Below are 21441 nucleotides of genomic sequence, written 5' to 3'. Positions count from 1 at the left end.
ATTACTGTTGACACAGTCCTTTTCTTTAAGGTGATGGGGAGGTGTGTTGCAGACACAGCTCTAAAGTCCATGGTTCTGCACCTTCCTGGCCCTCAGTTGCAACATCTGCATCGTCTCTATTCCTAGTAGCCTGTTATTGCTCCTTTTTGACCTATGTATCATGGCCCTGACATCTTACCCTGTGATCTGCTTGACTGGTGCTGGCATGGTTGCTGCTTTTTGGTTGCCTCCTGGCCTCTGCGGGGACCCATAAGACAGTGGACTAGTGGTGCCACAGGTAAATTGGCAACTGCTTGCTGGGTAAGAGAAGACCCTCAGAATTGGACTGCCCAAGTAGTATCCCAAAAACAATAAACAAAATGCCATGCTATATATCCCATATAACATCAGCATCAAGGCAAATATGAACAGTGCACCTACATAGAACACTGCTGCATTTCTCAGCAAACTATGAAAAGCAAGGATGCATTCTTCATCTTTGACCAGTTCTGTGTATTCTCTGCACTTAGACTTCATTGCAGGTGTTCTATACTCCGGTACTTATACACAAGTGCAGAAAGGAACTTTCCCATCACTTTCAGAGGATGTTTTTGGCTTGGACTGATGAGCTTCTGAGGAAAAAGGAATTCCATAACTGTGAAGCAGCTAGTAAAACCACTTCTCTATACGTCAGCGTTGTACAGACAATGCAGGGGGGATATAGTCAAGTGCATGTACTCATTAATCTTAAAAGATTTCACGGGGCTTTCCCCCTTTCAATCCTTCAGTATCATTGTCTCCACTTTCCCAAACCAGTCTCTACAATCATCAAGTGGCTATGTAAAAAAGAATTCTGCTTCTCAGTGGCAATAAAGCCATGCTGCTAAAGAGATGTCCCCTAACAGGCATTTGCAGCAACTTTCCAATCACTGCTTGATAGCAAACCATACTTCTGCTTGTAAAAAATCCTGTAGGAATAACTTCATTAGCCATCTACTCCTATTTATTTGAACAAACAACACTTTCCCATTTTTAATCTTTCCTCCTCCTCCTCTTACCCCCCTGTTTTTCTGGGAATCGATTTAACAGCCATAATCCAATGCAAAGTTGGGGTGTTCGATGAAACGGCTGTGCTTAAGCCTAGAAATCTGTGATCGGCTGTGGCCAGCATCCATTTCCTTTCCCCTTTCTTCAGAATATTCAGAAATGTGTTCATGTTCCAAGGAAGAAGTGAAAGGAGACTAATGCTAATTTTAATTACTTAAAAAGAACTGTAAATCTTATACGTAACTGCTGGAAATAAATGACAGAATAGACAGGGAAGGCTTAACTGGTGGATTGACACATTTTGAACATAATCCGTCTACCAGAGAAGACAACAGCAACACTCCCACTGACATCAATAACTGAACACTTTGGAAGCATAATCAGGGTAAGGCAATAACACAGGAAAGTACAGTACTGACAGAAGATACCTCCTAGTGATCTGCAATGTGTAAAAATAATTGAATTTTTAAAGGATGCTTTTTTACCAGAAGTTGGAGTTTTAACAGTTTTTTTTTCTGTTTAAGATAGTGCATGTATTTCATATCCCAAGAGCTATTTTCTGCCAGGCATTTCTTTCACTAGGAACTTAAATGTTGATTTACCCATTCAGAATACTAGATACAATTCTACTAGGGCAGCGCCATATCAAAATGTAGATGGGAAGGGAATGTTATAAAAGGTTTAGTTACATCAAAATTCCTTCCCTGTAGACAGCTATTATGGAAGGCAAAAGGCAAGGTTAGCATCCTTCTCTTTGACTTGCTGGGTTTCCACATACAGACTGATAAAGGAGAGTCATTTTTAAAAAATAATGACCATCCCTGCTTCTCTGCACTCTTCCAGAAGAGTGCGGCAACTAGTAGTTCAGCTCTTATGTTCTCTTCACCCATTCACAGACTGTGTCCAGACCACCATCATAGAAAGAGCCCTTGTACCAGACATAATATTAACTTGTAAGCATGTAATATGGCATCTGTTTCCAATGGCATACCTAGGGGAAAACCTTAATCTTGCATTTGGGTAAATACAGTATTGTGAAGAAAGCTCACCAGATATAATATATATATACAACAGGAAGCATCTGCCTCCACAAACATGTTTAAAAGATGCATTTGATGTCATTTGGTTCCATTTTTTCTTAACATGTTCCTTCAAGATCATGCTGCCTTTCTTGATGCAGTTAATAAGATAATCTGTAATAGGAAACATCCATTTAAATTGATTTTAATTAATTAATCAATGATACTAGTCACTGATGGCTACATTTATAAACAATGAACAACTTGAAGCCCCAGGGTTCTTATTCTCACCAGAAATTCAAATTGTAATGGTAAATTGCCCTTTGGGCTGACAACCAACCAGTCTGCTTTTAAATCAAGTGATTTGTTAATGCAACCTGAAAATTTACATCTCTTTATTTCCAAATTTTACAAACCAAATTGTACAAAGAACTACATGGAGATAGAATCAAATATAAATTTCCAGTTTATAAACTCATCTTAATTTTTATTAACTTAATCTTAATTTTTATTAACTTCATCAAGGAAAACTTTCCCTTGCCCTACTTGAAACCCTATTCTATATATTCTTTCAGCATGCATTTTATTGTTCAGTGCAATTATAGAGTTGTGTTAAAACAGCTACTGCTAATTCAATCCAAAAGCCTTATACAGACAGATCCAAACTTAGGATTCTTTATACTTCAGAAAACCCATTTTTGTTGAATTATTCAAGGCTGTTACTGCCTACAAATTAATGGCCATCTGCAATGAAGTGAAAGGTCTTGTTATACAAGATATCCCAACTACTGCAATATTTCAGTAGTAGGACTGAAATATTTTTCATGAAGGGGGTCCCAGGTTCAATTTCTGGTATATCTAATCTAAAGCAGGGCTATAAAGTCTTCGCCAGCTAGATTAAGAACAGAACAAAAGCCACAGTCAGGGCATTAGTTCACATTACCTATCTGTAAACTGCTCCTGTGGAGCAGTAAAAATAAAACAGTAAAGGGTAGGTGGGAGGAGAAAGAGGCAGGGTGGGGCGAGTCCATAATAAAAACTCGGAGGGGCCAATCCAATTGGCCCATCTGAGTGTCACTCTGGGGCCAAGTGCCCCATTGGCCAATTGGCCCGTCCTGGACTGCCCGGTGAATTGTCCGGGGGAAGAGGCTTCGCCGCCGGGAAAGGAGCAGGGCCGCCATGTCATAGATGCAGGGCCGGGACCTTGGGCAGGGAGGGGGTGGCGGGAAGGCTTTGACGTGCCCTGCTGGGACGCCACGGCGGGGGGCCTGCAAGCAGCCCTGCGAGTCCCCCCAGCCCCACCAGCACCCATGCTAGCACCCATTGTGTTTAAGAATACAATGGGCTTTGCCCCTAGTATATATATATTTAAGGAAGCTTTTTAGCTGGGTCAAGCACCCAAGTTTCCTCCAAGAATGCCAGGAGCTGATCTGCAGTGGCCCTTTCAACCATCTTACCCAGAAACACAAGATGCAAGACTGGGCTATAGTTGGCTGAGTTCTGTGGATCAAGCAATGTTCTTTTTCAGTAAAGGATGGACCACCACTCCCTTCAGCATGCCAGGGAATTCCCCGGATGACAGGGGGAGATTTATAATGTCCCTGAGGGGGCCTCTCATCCACTAGTCACTCAATTTGAGTGACCAAGAAAGACAGGGATCAATGGTGCAAGTGGTCATCCTCACCAAGCCTAGCAACTCGCCCACTTTGGTTAAAGAGAGCCGCCTGAAGCCATGAAACACTATCCTCCACAACAGCTATGGAGTCTCCAATTCCCTTACTATATCAAGTGTGGTGGGTATGTTGCAACAGAGCAACAAGACTTGATCTATGAAAATGCTCACTGGTTCCTCACAGCTCAAATCCAACTGACTAAAAATTTGGCGCCCTTTCTTGAGGGCAGTAAGAGACCAAATTACCCTAAAACAATTGTTCCAGGAGAGAGCTTGCAGATGCAATGAAGATGGCAAAGAACCCCCATTCACTGCCATCTCCTATGCCTTCATAATCGTGTGAGAGGATATTCTTGAAGCTTCGTCACGGGTCCTCCTCCACACTCAAGTCCTGCAGAGCATTCAGGAATCAAACCAGATCCAAACAGGAAGAGTGTGATGTCCTTAGCTGAGCCTGAACAAGGGATGAAATCTGTTGCCATTAGATCCAACTCTACCCCAGCACCAAAGATCAAATCAAGGGCATGGCCACCCTGATGGGTGGGACCGGCAACAAACTGCAAGAACCCCAGTGTCAGATTTACCTCAGATGGTGGAAATGTTCAAGAGGTAGGTGCATATAAAGATTCTACAGCATTCACATGCACAAATAGGAAAGATATGAATGATATCAAGAGCTGGGGCTTCCTCATCTACTTTGTCCTATTCCCATGGCCTTGGAAGTCTTACAAAAACCTGTGGCCTCAAAAGAATTATTAACATCTGCTGGAAGGATTTAATCCTCTAAATTCTAAAGCATGGAGTTAGTGAATTAATAGTTTATTTTACTCACTGAGTTGTTTTACTACAAGTAGTCCATCCTATGGTATCAGGGTATGATTTTAAATCAGTCTCAAATAGATAGCTAAATTTAAGACACTGGGAAGCAATATGTCCAGGTACAATAACCAGTGGGGGATCAGGGCCTTACATGGAGAAAGGTCTAAGTCTTGTCACCAGCATCTCAGGGAATGACACTCTGGTATCTTGGCAAAAATTCTGCGGTAAAACCAACTTCTACCAAGACCTAGACCTTTCATTCAAAACCCGAGTATCACCCAGAAGTTGCTGACATGACAATGTTACTTCCTGGGCAATGCCAGCAATGAGGGTCTCTCTTGTCTCCTTGTAAGTCCACCCTGCTGGCCAGCTGGCTGGGGCAGAGCCTAATAGTGAGGGACCTCTGCCTCCACCAGGGTGCCTGACAACCCTAACATGGCCTTGGTTATAAAGAGCCAAACCATCTTCACACAGAAGGCAAACTAGGAAGGAGTATTGGTTTACTTTCTCTGAAGTTTCTCTCCTCTCTTTGAACTATATCCTTATGTTCTCTGTCCTCCCCTTCCCCCCCCCATTCTTTGCTTTAAGGGAAGAAACCTGATTTTGGAAAGACTAAGAGTTCTCAAATTGTGCTTGCCACACATTTACTCTTGAAAAATCCAGATAAGAACTCTGAGCCATATGCCAAGCTATCCTAAAATTCAAATTGTGAAGCACAGCTTATATGCAGCATTAGCAAACAAAACTGTATGCATTTGTACCTCAGACTTACTTCTTCCTATTGCTTATAAAAGTAACATATCCTAACCACTAACACTGCTATAGCCAGCACTAAGAAAGGAAGTTATTCAAGTCTGGATTTCCTGCTTTTGGTTGTAGCCAAGAACTGTGAGGCTTGTAGTGGTTTCAGGAACTGAGTCATCTAATGATTCATGGATTAGATACTAGTTTTAATATGGTCTTAATCACATGACTGAAAAACCTGACAATCAGCCTAGATGAGGCTTAATTTCTAGTTTATAGGTAAAACAAACTGATGTTATGATCAAGAAAAAATACAAACATTACAAATTACTCACTCTAAACCCAGCCTCTTTTTGATATATTCCTTCCATCTGTTATCATTTTACTCTAATCATCTCCTTATTTTAAAAAGAAAAAATGCTATTTTCCCCAAGGCTAGGCCCAACTAACAACAGAAATTATTACCATCAAAAAAAATAGTTGTTGCCTGCCTGATGTGCTCAACTTCCCAAAAAAGGTGATAGATGGAATATTACATTTTAAAAATATATATGCTCCTAGAAATAAAAATATTCACACCCAAATAATGGTTGCTACTCTTGATTCACATGAACTATGTCTAATCAAGGCAACAACCAGTGATAAGCTATTCCATTTCCAACTTGTGCTTCTGGTGGTAACGTGACAACTTTACACAAATTGTGTTTGAGATGTATTCACTATCTTTGGCCCAAAACCCCAGTATGCCATGAAGTACAAACAAATGCCACACCATACAAAAAGTGTTTTTGGTTGCCTACTGATATAGTTCGCAATCCCCAGAGGCCATCTTAAGTATCCAAATTCTCTCCCCCCCCCCCGCCCCGTATTTCATAATTTTTACCATTTCTATGAAATGTCATCAGGTAATCTTTCAGTGATGAGAAAAGAGCTGTAATATCTCCGGAGAACTTAACACTGTTTTCACAACAATATTTTCAGGAGGAGGAGACCTGTTTATTTTGTCAGTGGTAAAAAACAAAGCCAACAACACCTCAATTGGGAACATTTTTTAACAAGTGACAATGTCCTAAAAGAAAAGGTTGAAGAGACACTTCTATATGTATTCTCCCTACCCCCCCCCCAAAAAAAAAGCACCTGGAAGTTATTTATTTATTTGTATTTTTATACTGCCCTTCCCTATGGCTCTGGGTGGTTTACATAAAACATTTTGAAACATTTTGGAACATTTACTTCAAATAGTTGGTAAACAGGAATGATAGCTAAATCAAGTACAAAATTATAACTAGTCACGAGCACGGTGAATATCTAAACAGGAAGGTAGAGAATGAATACATTGTAACCTGAACTGCAGAGTCCTTCCGTAAGAGGAAGTTTTAGATTAAAAAGTGAATTCTGCTATATGGAATAATGCAGGCTTGATTTTTCATTTCTAAAATGCAGCCACTCACATGCCAGCATGCAGTAATGCTAGGTGGGTTGAAGTCAGAAATGTCATAGGCGACTCCTTTATTCTTAATTTCAGAATGCACATTTACTAGCATTTTTAAAAGAAATAAAGTGTAGCTCTTTCCCCCCCAAAAGTAAAGCAGTTGACAAGAAAAGGCCAAAGTGCACTCTGTGGCTGGCAGTCATTTTATGGCTTTAGTCCTCCAGCAGATTTACTTAGATGACGTCAGTGGCTCCAGCCCAGCTTTTTCTTTGGTAGCATTTACCACTTGCCTCTTGGAGCCTCCAATGTGCTACAGAGCAGCAGACCATAATCAAAATTCCCTTTGTGAAACAGAGTTTACCTCAGGGCACACAGGCCTAGCTAGCTGAATTGAAGGCTCTTCACCCTGTACTTCATGCCTAGAAATAAATAGCCTGCAATACTGTACTTTCCTCAGCACAGAAGAACCATTAGAAGCAGACTGCTATCTTTTTTAAAAGTTTGCTGTTTGCTTCCAAAAATTCTCACATGTCAGAGCCTTACTTAATATTCCAAGCCTATCATGTGTCTCATGATAACTCCAGGAGGGTTTTTACTTGGTTAGGAGTATCTCACATAGATCTGGAAATGCTCTTAACTACTAGGTTTATATATGTAGAACTTTTAAAATGTGCCAAAATATATTCCAAGCTGTCTTGGAAGACTAAAAACACAGCAAAACTCACTCCAGCGGTGCTTCAGGAGTAGGAAGGATGTTTGGGCAAAGGATCTGCACAGTCACTATTTCTAATATTTGCCAACCAAAGTATAAATAAATGTAGAACAGATATGAGTCTGAAAATGATGGTTTGCAAATGGGAAGGAATCCTTCCAAGCAAGCAAACTGAACTAAATTAATGCACACCTCCACGTTTAGAGGCAGGATGCTGCATGAGACAGGAAAACTGTACTAGACTGGTCTGATCCAGCAGGGCTCTTACGTTCTTAAGCGACCCTCCTTCCTCTGTGGCACAAACTACTTTCCTCTCTTGTTTGTTCATCTTAAGTACAATTTAGCTTTGTATCTGCATCAGTATGAACTATGGTGAAAGATAACTGGTCTCTTTGGCACCAGGTTTTCAGACCAGCCTGATATGCTGGTATAAATCCTAAACAAAACTGGAAATTTTCGTGTAAATTACATTTAGCATTAATTGATGATACAGATAAAACTCCTAGCCATAGTTAAAGATAACAAGGGGAGGAAACAATTGCACTGAAGAGGGGAGGGATGAGTCCCCATTTCCAAGCCTGGCCCTCAGGAAGCAGAGTTATATCTACAACACATTTCAAATGTCTGCTTTGCCTGCCTAATGCTCGACTAGGAAACTCACATCCGTTGCAGGAGAAAACAACATGACAGACCAAATCATTAATTGGTTCACATATAAGGTAAAGGTCTCCCCTGTGCAAGCACCGGGTCATGTCTGACCCTTGGGGTGATGCCCTCTAGCGTTTTCATGACAGACTCAATACGGGGTGGTTTGCCAGTGCCTTCCCCAGTCATTACCGTTTACCCCCCAGCAAGCTGGGTACTCATTTTACCAACCTCGGAAGGATGGAAGGCTGAGTCAACCTTGAGCTGGCTGCTGGGATCGAACTCCCAGCCTCATGGTCAGAGCTTCAGACAGCATGTCGGCTGCCTTACCGCCCTGCACCACAAGAGGCTCATTTGGTTCACATATAAATTCCTTTTAAAAAAACGAATAATGTCAGGCTCCCTTCTCCCCTCCCCCCATACTAAAACTGGAGAGTACATTTTGAAGGAGGTAAGCCCCATGGAAATCTATCAGACTCACTTCAAAGAACAAGTTGACAGGATCCTTTTATATTCTGAAAGTTGGAGGACTGGTAACCAAAGTGACATCAAGTTGCTACTAAATAGGGTCACTTATTTCAGCAAGATAGATGCCACATACTATATTCTAAGGATCAAACATGCTTCTCTTCCTCTAGCACACAGCGCTTATAGTTTGGGCACTTCCTGACTTCGTCAGGACCCAGTCCACCATGATGTCTGAATGCCCTTGCTCACTACCACTGCTGACGAGTGAGCAAGCACCCATTACCAAAGGTGCCTCCTGAAAGGAAAGGTGGGAGAGAAGTGCAAGCCCACCACAACGAACTATTTGCCACTGCTCAAGTACCCTCAAGACCTAGACAAACTATCTGCACTCACTCCACCAGTTACTGATTAGTTCTCATATTCATTACAAAGCACTAATTATCATCATCTACATAAAGCCCTTCATAGCCCAGGAGACATAACTGTAGAACTGCCTCTTCAAATATATTCCGCTTATCCAACAGAACCTTTCAGAATGCACCACCCTGCAAATAGGTAAAATCAATAGTTGCCTTTGCCTGAATATTCTCTGTTGTAGTCCCGTTTTTTGGGGGAAACTCCTGAGCTGCTTCTAGCATCTTACATAATGTGTATACCCATATTATGCAGAAGGGCATTCTTATAAAGGAAACAGGGTTGCAGTAAATTGTGAAAACTTTCTGTAACTTTAATTGCTTTCTCCACTATATATTTCATACATTTTTGTTCTTCTATTTTTAATTTGGGTTATGAAAAGGGTTATGCAGAAGTTTCATAGTATTTGAAATTGTGATCTACCCAAGATGTAAAAAGGCAGAGTATAAATATTTAAAATAAATAGTATAATCCACCTTGAGCTTCAGCAAGAAAGTGGGATTATAAGTGACGTTTAATTGTAGTTTGTCATTATGCCTGAATCTAGCCCATACCTTCACAAAGGTTTTCCCTTCAGTTGTTATCCTTGCTATGGAATATTAATAACATCCAAACAAGAATTAGATAAACTCATACTTGGGCAAATTACTACCTCTGTTTAAATGTTGTGTTTTTTTAATGAGCTGGAATCTAAAGAGCTTAAACATGCCCAAAGGCTTGAATACATACAATGGGGTTTTCCTCCAAATTGCTTTTCAAAATCCTCTGTGTTTCAAAAGCAGTTTCATATATGGTATGAGGATGTAGCTGTTAAAAGTAACTATAAACCGAAAATAGAAGGAAACAGTTGAGGAGTTCTTTGAACGCAGCCATTATTGTTTACAAGATGCAAGCTGAAGTAACATCAGGAAAGGATGCAAGAACGTTGTCGTCAGCCATTCAGTTGTGTCAGACTCTTGGAGATCCCATGAGACAACCGCCACAATCCTCAATCCTGCACCACCTCCCTAAACTATGCAATATTCTGGCCAGTATCCATTCCGGTAACATCCAACCATTGCACCTTCTGTTGGCCTGTTTTTTTTCCTACTGACTAATCCTAGCACAATTGCTTCCTCCTTTAAGAAAGTTTCACGATTTTGCCTACCAAAGATATATCAGACTTTATGTGCTGTAGTATTTACTTGTTTGTAAATTTTGTTGTTCATGGAACACGCAGAAGCCTTCTCCGACACCAGCGTTCATATGAATTGATTCTTCTCTTGTCCAATTTTTTCCCAGCCGTAAGTGGCAATTGGAAATATGATACATCTAACTAGCCTACATTTGGTGGTCAGGCTTATGTCCTTTTCCATGTAATAACTGCTAAATCTAATATCTAAGGGCTGAAAAAATGGCACCACTATGCCAACAACAATTATTATTTAGGCTTCTGAAAACTCAGAGGAACTCATACATTTGAAGAAAACTCTTAGTTACTGGGAGTAACTCCCCATGTTAATTGTCAGGCCACCTAAACATTCCTGCTAGAATCTGAATGACATTTTGAGTTTCCACAACAACACAAAATGGCTGTTGAAACCATGGAAGCCAAGATGATGTTATTAAAAGAGAGAGGAAGTAAACCAGAGACAGTTGGGAGGGAGGCAAGCTAGTGCAATTAGAAAGAGAGGAGGAACATGAGATTTATCCTCCTTTACACATTCACATGGATCACCTCAAATATTTTTCTTCAGCAGAAAATAGCTGCTGTCAAATGTTCCAAATCTTTGTGCCTCATGATGTGGACCCCCCCCCCCAAATAACAAATCTTTTCATCACCTGCCAGTCACCTGGACAGATCTTCAAAGAACATGTGCTATGGTACTTGAACCCATGTCCCTTCTGTGCTGTTTTTTGTTGATTTCAGATGCAAGTCCTCCATTGCTCAGCCTTTTCCTCTGGCAATACTTTTGGTTTACTTGCTGAGGACCACCTCAGAGAATTCATTGCACATGGAAGCAAGGCTTAAAATCCTTACGTATGGAGCCACTGAATGGAAAAACTCTTACTCCTTATTTTGCTGTTGTGAAAGTGTATCAAGCTGGCTATAATATGAAGGGAAGCTAAACAACTAAATCTGAAGCACCCTTTGCCATACAATTACTAGTTTCACTATCTTTTGAAATCAGGCTTTAATTATAAAGAAGTGGATGACATTTTTTTTTAAGGTTACAGGATTAATTTTGTTCAAGCAACCCAAAAGCAGTCTAAAGGAAACTGAACATGGATCATGGCAATTTTTTAAAATGTTTTGATGTTTTAAAAAGGAGCTTAGACCTGGCTCAAAATTATAATTTGTGGCTATATTTAGTATGGGGGAAAGACTTTGGGCAAAGCAGTCTCAATCAACAGATCTAGGATTTTCTTAGTACAGAATGCTCAACATTTTGTTTAGCATATCACCAAATGTAAATGATTTTACCACGATTTTTATTAACAACAGTCTGCAATTAATATACTCAGCAGCAGCATTACAAAGGGATCATACCTTGATGCTGCATGAACAGGCTTAGTGCTCATGTTTCCCTTCCACTTATGCACTGTAATTTCCTTAGAGATTTCTGATTTAATGGAGCCCATCATTTGTCATGTCACTTACATAAACTATTGTTTACACTTCAAAAAATTCAAATGTGACTTGTAAACATCCATAGTTTTTTCATTTTGAATGTAAAGGTGAATTATGTTTAGAGCTACATTTTAAGTCATTAATTGATTAAACATATAAATGGGGAAAGAGGTATTAAACCATAGGGCTTATTCATCAAACCATGGTTTGGAAGTACTGTGAACCTGCACCATATAGCATCATGAAGTACTTTGGGCTCAGAAATGCATAACTGTGAAGAAGAACCAAGAAGATCAACAATAAAGAAATACATTAAGTGGCAGGTGATGCTCAAGAAGAATGAGTGGCTAGAGGGATAAAGAGAAAGGAAGTGACCTGCACTAGGGGAAGAAAAAAATAAATGGAAAGGGATTTTAAAAGAGGGTTAAAAAGAGAGAGTGATGCAGAGAACTGAAGGAAAGTCTTGAAATGGCTCACAGAAATGTGAGAGATATCCATGAATAAAGAAATACATGAGGAATAAGGCAGGCTAAGTCCGGAAGACATTATAGAGCATAGTGTACAACTATGAACAAGAATGGTACTGGTCTCAAGGGGCAAGGAAGAGACCCCCTGAGGCAATGAATGTTTGGCAGGGTCAGAGTGCAACATTGAAGGATCCTATTGCAAGGCTATTCAATGAAAGTGAATGTCAGACAGACTATTATAACTGATATTTTCTACTACAAGATTCAGAATGGGAAACAGAAGGACTTCTAGTGTATTTTGTGTCTTTTGCAAAATAATTTATTCTTCCAAAGATCTGACTGTAAAAGAAATCAGGCTTAGTTTACTGTCCTAATAATCAAAGTGAAGCTAATGATACAAAATCAAGGTATTAGTAGTTTGCTTATTGTATTTTGCTAAATGGTTTTAATAATATTTCAGCCATGAATTAGTGAATAAGATAACAAGAAACATATTTACGAGGATTTTCCCTAATTTCTTTAAAGCCTTGTTTACTATTTTGATTTGATGAATTTAGTCCCAGTTGGTATAAGTGAAGAACACACCTAGTAGTAAGCCTAACTAAAGATTTTAAGATGGTTTGAATACAAGGCATATTATTTTCAGATGAGAATAGTTTCTGCAACTTTTTCCTGAAATTTGAGATACCAATGCAAATCATAATCAAGCATTGAAAAACTATTAAATAAGTCATATGAAAGACCAATTTTAAAATTGATTCCTGAGTTTGGGAAATGGCCTTCTGGTATTTTATCATGTTTAGTGTGATATAAATTTGCTGTGACAGTAGATGACCTACACCACTTCCATCACTGACTCCAGAAACGTTTTTGAAGGAAAATATCTGTTGATTACAGCAAAAGGGTTGAGCCAAGCTGCACACTCCCATGAGAATCAAAAGAATTCCAAAATGTTCTATCATGATGAAAAGTACACCCAAAGTTATTTGAGAATTGTAGCTAATCTGAAGTTTCTATCCTTTCTTTTAACAGATATATTCTCCACCTGTAGGTTTTAAAAGACCACATAAAAGATTCATGATTTTTAAAAATAAAGTGATCAGCAACTCGGCAAACACTTCAAAAAGCAAAATAACTCCCAACTGCAGCAGCATCATTCACACATATCAATGCAATAAATAAAGAGATTCCATTGAAAGATTAACTGGGGTTCCTGTTAACATTAAAGGAATATTTGACACCTGAAACAGCCAAGCCCTTTAGATGCTGGTGATTCACACATAAAGCATATCAAAATGCTATTGATAAACTAAATTAACTGATAGCTTATCTGAAGCACATACTAGCCATATGGTGCCACAACTTCTGTGGCCTGTTGCTAGCATAACAATAGGCTACTGCAGACTTCTACTGGAAGCAGTATTTGACAAACTGTCAACAGCATTTTTTTCATGAGCTCTGGGGCAGTGGCGTGCATGTCTATTTGCATTTTTTAAAAAACAGGTGAACAAAGAGTAAACCAGATGTCAACTTTAGAAATCGAGCTGTCTGGTTTGGGAGAGTTAACAGAGGCAGACGCACTGTTAAAGCTCAAAGCTAGACAATGAGCTTTTCTCAAAACACTCTAGCCTAGGGGAGTGGCTATTTAAAACACTTGGCTTCTTTTATTTCAGCACTGTGGAAGTGAATTCTGCTCTTAAGGGCCAGCTCAAATGAAGTCATTTTGTTTCCCTGTGCTTTTTCTTGCATTTTAACCATGTAGCATGTACTGTAGCAACAAATGAAACACATGGATTTCTGTTAAAATGTAATTTCATTTTTAAGCATGAAACTTGATATGTAAACCAACTTAATGCTTTGATTCTGTACAAGATAGAAAAATCCTCTGAACAAATCATTTTTGGCTTAAACAAAATTGGAAATTACTATCCTCATGGAAGAATGTTTTGAAGGCTGAACTGAGTTGAAATTTACAAGCCTATCTAATGCCACAAATGCAAAGTGTGAATAGTGATAGATAAGGATTATTTACTTTTATATACATGACACTCATATCTGATTTACGTTGCAAAATCATAAAGATCTTCTTCATGTTGTAATTTTTTTTTGCCTCTGTACTGTTCCTGAAAGCATTTTTAATGGTGGTGCAGTTTGTTTTACATACACAACACCTCAGTAACTCTGACAAAATAAACATATTAATTTTAGTTTGAAAGCTTCATTTGTAAGCATTTTTGAAAGCAAAGATTAACAAATGAAGTCACTTTAAGATGTTTGGAGGGGAGTTATAGGTAAGTGAGAAAAGCAAGACACCCCCTCACTCCATGACAAGGATAAACATTCATTTTGTATTTCCAGATTTCTATAAAGGTGAACATATTAAGGTTATCTTTAAGATTATTTTCATGTTAAACTGATGTTATGCCTTGAACATCTTCCCAACACCAGTGCTGTACTGAATTATGATAATTAGAAAACTGTGTGTATAAAAGGCACCACAGTTGATGCACTTTTTAAAAAAAAGTTCATTGCAGAGAATATAAGTTCAATATGTTCTCACATAATTAACATTTCCCATCATTAACAGCAGTTTTCAGTTTATGTACCTATAAAAGCCATAGCATTCATTAATGTTTTAGATTTCCAAGCAATAGAATTTTAATTGCTGTCATAATAATGCTTGGCTTTTGGTTTAAAAAAAATGCAACAGACACCAAATTCTAAATCTCAAGTGACACGTCAGTTTCCAAAGACATCAGGTAGTTTTCTCCCTATGGCTGAAACAAATCAAATTAACACATAAGAAAAAACAGAATTGTAAAACCACTTAGTTCTGTAAAACAGGATGCAGACGCAGCATTCAGAGAGTAAACAGAGATGGAGAGGCAAGGAATGAACAAAAATTGCTACCCAGATTTTATTCAATCAATTCCCCTGCCCCACAAAAGAAAGCACTGTAAGCCAATCGGCCATGTTACAAAAATAAAGGGAAGATTTTGATTTTGCCTGTGTGAGAGCTACTTTTCGTCTTTCGAATTCCACCTAAAGCCTTATGATCCTCATTCTCAACCAAAGCAAAGCTTTTAGGACATGTAACTGCATTTGCTCATAGTTATCGCTTGTTATCCTTACCTCTCTGTTTTTGCTGTCTCTCACTGTCAAAAGACTGTAAGAGCCTTGGAGTAGAGCCCTGTTGCTTAGGTTCCACAGTTCAGAGCTACGTACAAAGAAGGTGCAATAATAATTTTTCATTCAATTTTTAGGCTTTAAATAGGCTCACATTCAAAAAGAAAATATAAGTATTTTCTTAAGACATGCAAATATTTACTGTATAAGTCAGTTTTAGACTCAAGATTATTTTTTGTGAAAATCTCAAAACTAAACTTTCCCTTTTTAAGAAGCAATATTGGAAGACTTTTTGGTAGCTGTATCTTAAAATTCTGCAAATTAGTGTTCAAAATGAGGTATACCTATAATTCCATCAGTTCAATATCACAAGACTCAATCATCTCAAATTGTGCAATGAGAACTTTTTATACAGATAGGATATATCCTTCCGTTCTTTCATTAAGTCTCAATTGGCATAAATCATATTCCTTCCTGTTTCCTCAAAACAGCGTACAACCGTTAAACTGGTAGTGGGTAACTGGCCATGGTCTTCCACATTCCAGCCAACATTCTATTCAACAAATTAAACTATCTGCATGGGCAAAATCACACAGGCAAAATCAAAATCTCCACACCCATCAGTTGTTGTCTACAGAGCTGGATCATTAACCCGATACTGAAAACTTAAACCTCAATGAGGACAAAGTAATTATGTTCTTATCGGAAGTATCATAATCCTTACATTCTCAAATACAGCACAGATTATAACTTCTGTGGTCTAGAACTGTTACAGGCTCCAGAAATGACTGAAAAGCACATAATATTGATATGCTTTCTAGGTTTGGATCTGGCCATGGTTGGAATAGGGGCCCACCTGGGGATCTCAAGTACAAAACTTTCAGCTCTATGATAGATGAAGGGCCAGGAAAAAGTAAAAATCCAAAACAAGTATTGTTCTGAAACTGAAACAAAATGTATAACCTTCTGTTAACACATTTCCCTAGTTAACTGATTTACTCCCAAGTATCATATTGCATCCAGCTTCACCAGAAACAACTAAAACAATAACTCTAAAGTGACTTCAGCAATGCAAGGTCCCATACTGTTTCAATGTCTTATGCTGGAAAAGTCCATCCTGGAAAAGCAACTGGTTGCAATTAAAAGCGAAAAAAATATTCAGAAAGATGAGAAGAGCCAATAATTTCTTCACAAAGTATTGTAATTTTACTGTACAACACAACTAAAAACAATAAGGCTAACACAATACTCATGAAAAGTTATTATTTGCTTATGTAGAAGATATAGGACCTTCTAAGAAACAGATTCTTTCCCTATTGTTCCAAGTTACAGTAGTGCAAATCCCCGCAGAGATCCAGTTACAAAATCTACCCAACCTGTGCTTCTGAACAGAATGCTGTTAAAGGGACAGAGTTTTGTTCTCCAGCTAGCATAAACCACATTGTATTATCAGCCTTACTCACAATAAAGATTAACATATATATTTAGTGAAGTTTTAGTTGGTAAGTGCTAGTTAGCTTGATGATAAAAAATGAGGGTATTTATGTTCTCAATCTCTTATTGGTCACACCGTAAAATCTTGTACATAAAATATCTTAATCTAATCAGTAAAGTTTCAATCACATGCACAACACACACTCACACTCCCATTTTAACATTATTGGCCTGATGCAACTAATTGTTAAATCCTAGACTAATAAAATGGCATTATGAAACAAGGTGCCAAATGCTACTGTTTCAAATATAATATGAAACACGCTATCATACTAGGGTAAATAGTGGCTTTTCAGCAATTCACAACACATATGTCTCCATATTTTTGTACGGCTACAGAACTTATCTTTTCCCCAGTGACACAGACAATCCAAACTGTATACAAAATCCTATATTATGGAATTAAGCAAAAACAAATAAAAATGAAATTAATCATTTCCACAAAAACATAACATTCCTAGGAATCTTAGTATTCAAGATTACAGATTGCCAATTACATTTTTACTACTGATCTGAAGGATATTTTACTTATCATGTGAGAGGTCTTTTACATTCCAACTCTGATACTCCCAAGTGCAATTGACTTTACATATTGCACCCTCTTACTTTGCATCATGTAGATAAATAACAACCTGTAGAGTAGACCTACTGACATTTTTATCTGTGGAAAAGCATCTTTCACAACATAGAGCATTCTGCATCCCAATAATCAAGTTTAACTTTATGTGGTGCTTTTACTTGTACAAAAAAGTTCATTTTATAAGATGTTAAATCTCTTCCCAGATAATGAAATACTATCTAGGCAAAAGAAGAAGAAATATGCCTTATTTCTATGGAAAGTTATTCTATAGACACAAATATTCATGCTCACAGAAAGAACACAAAATACAAATTCTTAGAACACCAACAAGCTTCCAACTGGAATTCAGTAAATGCTGTTCTCAGTTGTGTTAGGACTGTTTTTTCCACTGTTTACTACATTTCTTAAACAGATGCTGTTTCTCCTTAAAAGTGTACTTAAAACCAACATTTCACTCCATGTCTCCCTGGGCTAAGTTTTGGGGACGCATTCCAAATCTCAATACTGCATATATATTTACATTTATCTAACATATAATGTGAAAGCACATAGATTTGCCAGTTGAACTGGTCCTCCAAAGTCACTTAGCACCATGCATGCCCAACAATGAGACACCACTGTCCCTTTATTATTTCTACGTTATTCCACATAAGATTTTTTTTAAAAAACATCACTTTAATTAGAAAATATGCTACTGATCACTGCAGTACATAATGGCATTAAATAGTATTGAATGAATCATTTAGCATAACTACTCATCATCATCATATAATGCATTATTGAAAGCACCACAGTAAAACCATGTATTTATTGAAAAATAATTTGTTTTTAAAATTGGGAAATGTTCAGTAGTAGAGGCCAACAGTATTCCCTGGAAAAAGGTAACACAATCAAATCAGTTACAAAATTCAGGCCTAAAGACCTTCCTCTTCACATTTTTAGCAGGTTGTGAATTCTTAACATTCCATTTGAAATCAGGTATGTGCTGTGTATACAGAGACAGCCTCAAGAACTATGGTAGTGTAACACTGCCTTCTGAATTATCTGAAATCATTTTAGTATGTCCCATCAATACAGTCTAATGTCCTTGCAGTGGTATTCCCCAACTATTTATAGATATGGCAATACACTGTGTACCCAAGGGCAGGGCAGGGATTCCAAATTTAGGAATATAATTTTTTAACAAAAAGACACTTGTATGATTAAGAACATGTCTCCAGTTACTATTTAATGCCCCTGTTGTATTGTACATAATTCTTTCTTTCCCTTTATCCAAACTCAAACTGCCATAGGATTTACACGTGAAGATAAAACATGTGCTAAAAGAACATGAATATCCAGCAAAATGTGATAGTAAAGAAAAAAAACCTGCCATCAATCCTCGTACTGAATATCAAATATCTTGAAAAGCATTGTAATGTTATCTGTCATCAACTTTATCAGCAAAGGGAACAGAATGGTAAGTGTTCCTGAGTTTTAGTAGTCTGCTTTCTTCTATGAGCCATCTTAAATCAGAATCTACATATATATATCTAAGTCACAGGCTGCTAATGTAATCTGATATACTACTCTTTTAAAAAACTTACAGTGTGTTCTTTCTAGAAATAGGTTTCCATTCTTTCACACATATGTATTATATATTACAATACAATGGTAACTACATACAATCAGAAAATAGGGAACATATACCTGCCTGCTAACTTTTGAGACATTTGTTGGAAGTTGCTTTTCATTTCTCTAAATCAAAAGCAGATACTTGTTTCTAATTGCTTAACAACTCTCCTGAGAAACACAGGTGGCTAGCATTTCATGGTTTCATAAATATTTTTATACAGTGACACCAGTCAACATGAAATAAATCTATTAAATCAAGTCCAGTATTGTGAGTGTGTGTGTGTTTTCCCGTCAAAGGCAAGAAGAAACTAAGCTTGGCTGGTAGACCTCCTTTGCTTCTGCTTTGTCCTGGATTTTGCTAAAGTATTCCCCCCTCCACCACCACCACCACCACCACCACCTAAGTGGACTTCCTTTCTTTGAAAGTGTGATTTCTGTGAACAAAGACTACTCCTCCTCTTGGGGCAAAGGACCATTAGACGGTAGGGAGGGGTAGATAAGTTCCCTTTTGAAAGGTTAAAGGGAAATAAATAATCCTAGGATTCCTACCGAAAGGAAGTTTTCCAGGGACAATCTCCTCGTTTTGTTGGAACTGCGACTTTGTCTTTTTTGGATACAATGTTTCTGCTGACTCCGGAAAATTTTCCACTTGAATGTACAATTAACCACCAGCAGCAGCAGCAGCTCTGGAGAAAGCAAAGAAGCAGCAAAAGAGAACATTCCTTCTTTCATCTTTAAGAGGGGGGGGAAATATTTTAAGGGGGGGCGGGGTGGAGTGGAAGGCAATGCGAACAGCAAAGCAGGACTATAAAGTAGCCAAATCTCAGCTCCCACACTACTTCCCAAAGCACACCACTAGGAAGAGAAACTTCAGGGATAGGATCATTTTACTTCGCAAGGCCTGATCTGCTCCCAACTTATTCCTTCTTGGCTAAAAATGTGAAAAATGCCAAAGATTTGTGTGTGCATGTGTGCGCGCCAGTGTGTGTGTGCGTGCGCGCGCGCCAGGCTACAAAGCAGTGACTCAGGCAACTAAATGAAAGCAGCAACAGCAATAAGGAGCAGAGAGGGAGACGAACAGCCGCCTGTTGCAGCTCTGGCTAAATCCCCAAAGCACCGCAAACTCCGCCAGAAACAACTTCTCTCCCTCTCCCGGGGGGGGGGGGGGACGACGACGACGACGACGACTTTGTTCCTTCTCCCGCCCGCTCACCTCCTCCCCAGGTCACCTGCAGAGACTGAGAAAGGGCGCGGGGCTTGTGAAGGGCCGAAAAGAGGGCGACCGACATGATACTCCCAAGTAAATAACAGAGGACAACCTCCCCCCCTTTCGCTAGCACACAAAGCAAAGAGCAGAGAAGCAGCTCTCTCTTCAGCCACCGCTCTCCCGCAACACAGACACACAGACAAAACTTACCTCCACTTCACTCCCCACCTTTGCAAACAGTCTTTTGTAAATCAATTGCAAACTTCTTCCAGCTTCCCCGGGGGGCTTTGCTTGCTTTAATTTATAGCCTTGGTGTTGTTGTTTTGGGTTTTTTTTTTTTTTTGCTTCTTGTTATTATTATTTTTTAATTTTTTTTCAGTGTTTATGTCTGGGCTCTACGGCTTGTTGGCTTGCGGGATTATTGAAGCCCTTCAAGTGATTAGTTACTGCCCCCAAACCGGCGGTGGCAGGGCGGGCTGGGCTTTCGAATGGGCTTGTGCGGCGCGAGCGATGCTAAGAATGTTCGGAATGAGAAGAGGAATGAAATGAACGCGAGGAGCGGACTCTCCACCGGGGAGGCGGAGCCACGGCCCGCAACAGCCAGGGGATGTAGAGGGGAGGAGCCGGGGAGCAGCTGGTGACCTCATAGAAAGTCCAGGGGAGGAGGGAGAAGCCGCGGGGGGAGGAGTTTCCACGGGAGATCAGATCACATGGGGAGGGGTGGCGGAGGGGGAGAGGTCACCGAAAGCCACCTGAGTCTCTGCGGCAGCGCAAGAGCTCTCTGCTGAAACGGGATCCGGCTCACATGCCGAGGCAGACTCGGGGAGGCGGGGCGGAGGCTGGCTGGCTGGCCCGAAGCGCGCGCGGGGAAGAGGCAGGCTCCTTCTGGCTGTTGCTCCCATTGGGGGTGCGGGCAGCGGAGCGAGGCTGGCAGCGCCCTGGGGACGCTGGAGGCTGATGCAAACTTTCTGGGCTGGGTTTGTGAGCGTTGGATAGCGGAAGGCAGGAAATCGAAGGGAGTGGAAAGAAGGACCAGTCGAAAGGCGGGCGGAGGCGGGGGAAGAATTAGAGACATTCGCCAGAAAGAGATCCTTCCCGTTGGCGATGGCAGCCACTTCCAGGCTCGAACTGAAAATAAAAGGCGACAGCAGTTCACTGTTAGCCTGGCTTGGAGGAGAATCCTGTGTTCCCTTGCCCTTCTTACATCTGCGGGATCGACGTCCTAGAAATGCACTCCCTGGAGCAGTATTTCGATGTACAACTTTAATTAATTGCTCGAGTTCCACATGGAAATGAAAAAGCTACGTTATAAAATTGGCACGGGGAGGAAGTGTGTCAAGGTGTGTTTTCTGCGAACAGGGGTTAGTTTTTTCGGAGGAAGGGGAGATATT

General features: G+C 39.5%; 1 protein-coding gene across 2 annotated transcripts in view; it reads right to left on the bottom strand.

Annotated features, from left to right (window-relative positions):
• Window positions 1-20635, bottom strand: part of TEAD1 (TEA domain transcription factor 1) — a 253177-nt gene extending 232542 nt beyond the window's left edge. The window contains exons 1-2 of one of the 2 annotated variants that reach the window (XM_077321838.1): window positions 20261-20635; window positions 19393-19529 (exon numbers count right to left, since the gene is read on the bottom strand). The gene's annotated coding sequence lies outside the window, so the exon portion shown is untranslated. The remainder of the gene's footprint in view (window positions 1-19392; window positions 19530-20260) is intronic. The other variant, XM_077321839.1, reaches the window with a different exon arrangement.
• Between the last annotated feature and the right edge of the window lie 806 nt (window positions 20636-21441).

This window comes from Paroedura picta, chromosome 2 (genome assembly GCF_049243985.1).
Source record: "Paroedura picta isolate Pp20150507F chromosome 2, Ppicta_v3.0, whole genome shotgun sequence".
Lineage (NCBI taxonomy): Eukaryota > Metazoa > Chordata > Lepidosauria > Squamata > Gekkonidae > Paroedura > Paroedura picta.
Note: the sequence above shows the minus strand (reverse complement) of the source record. Positions and strands in the feature narration are given on the sequence as shown.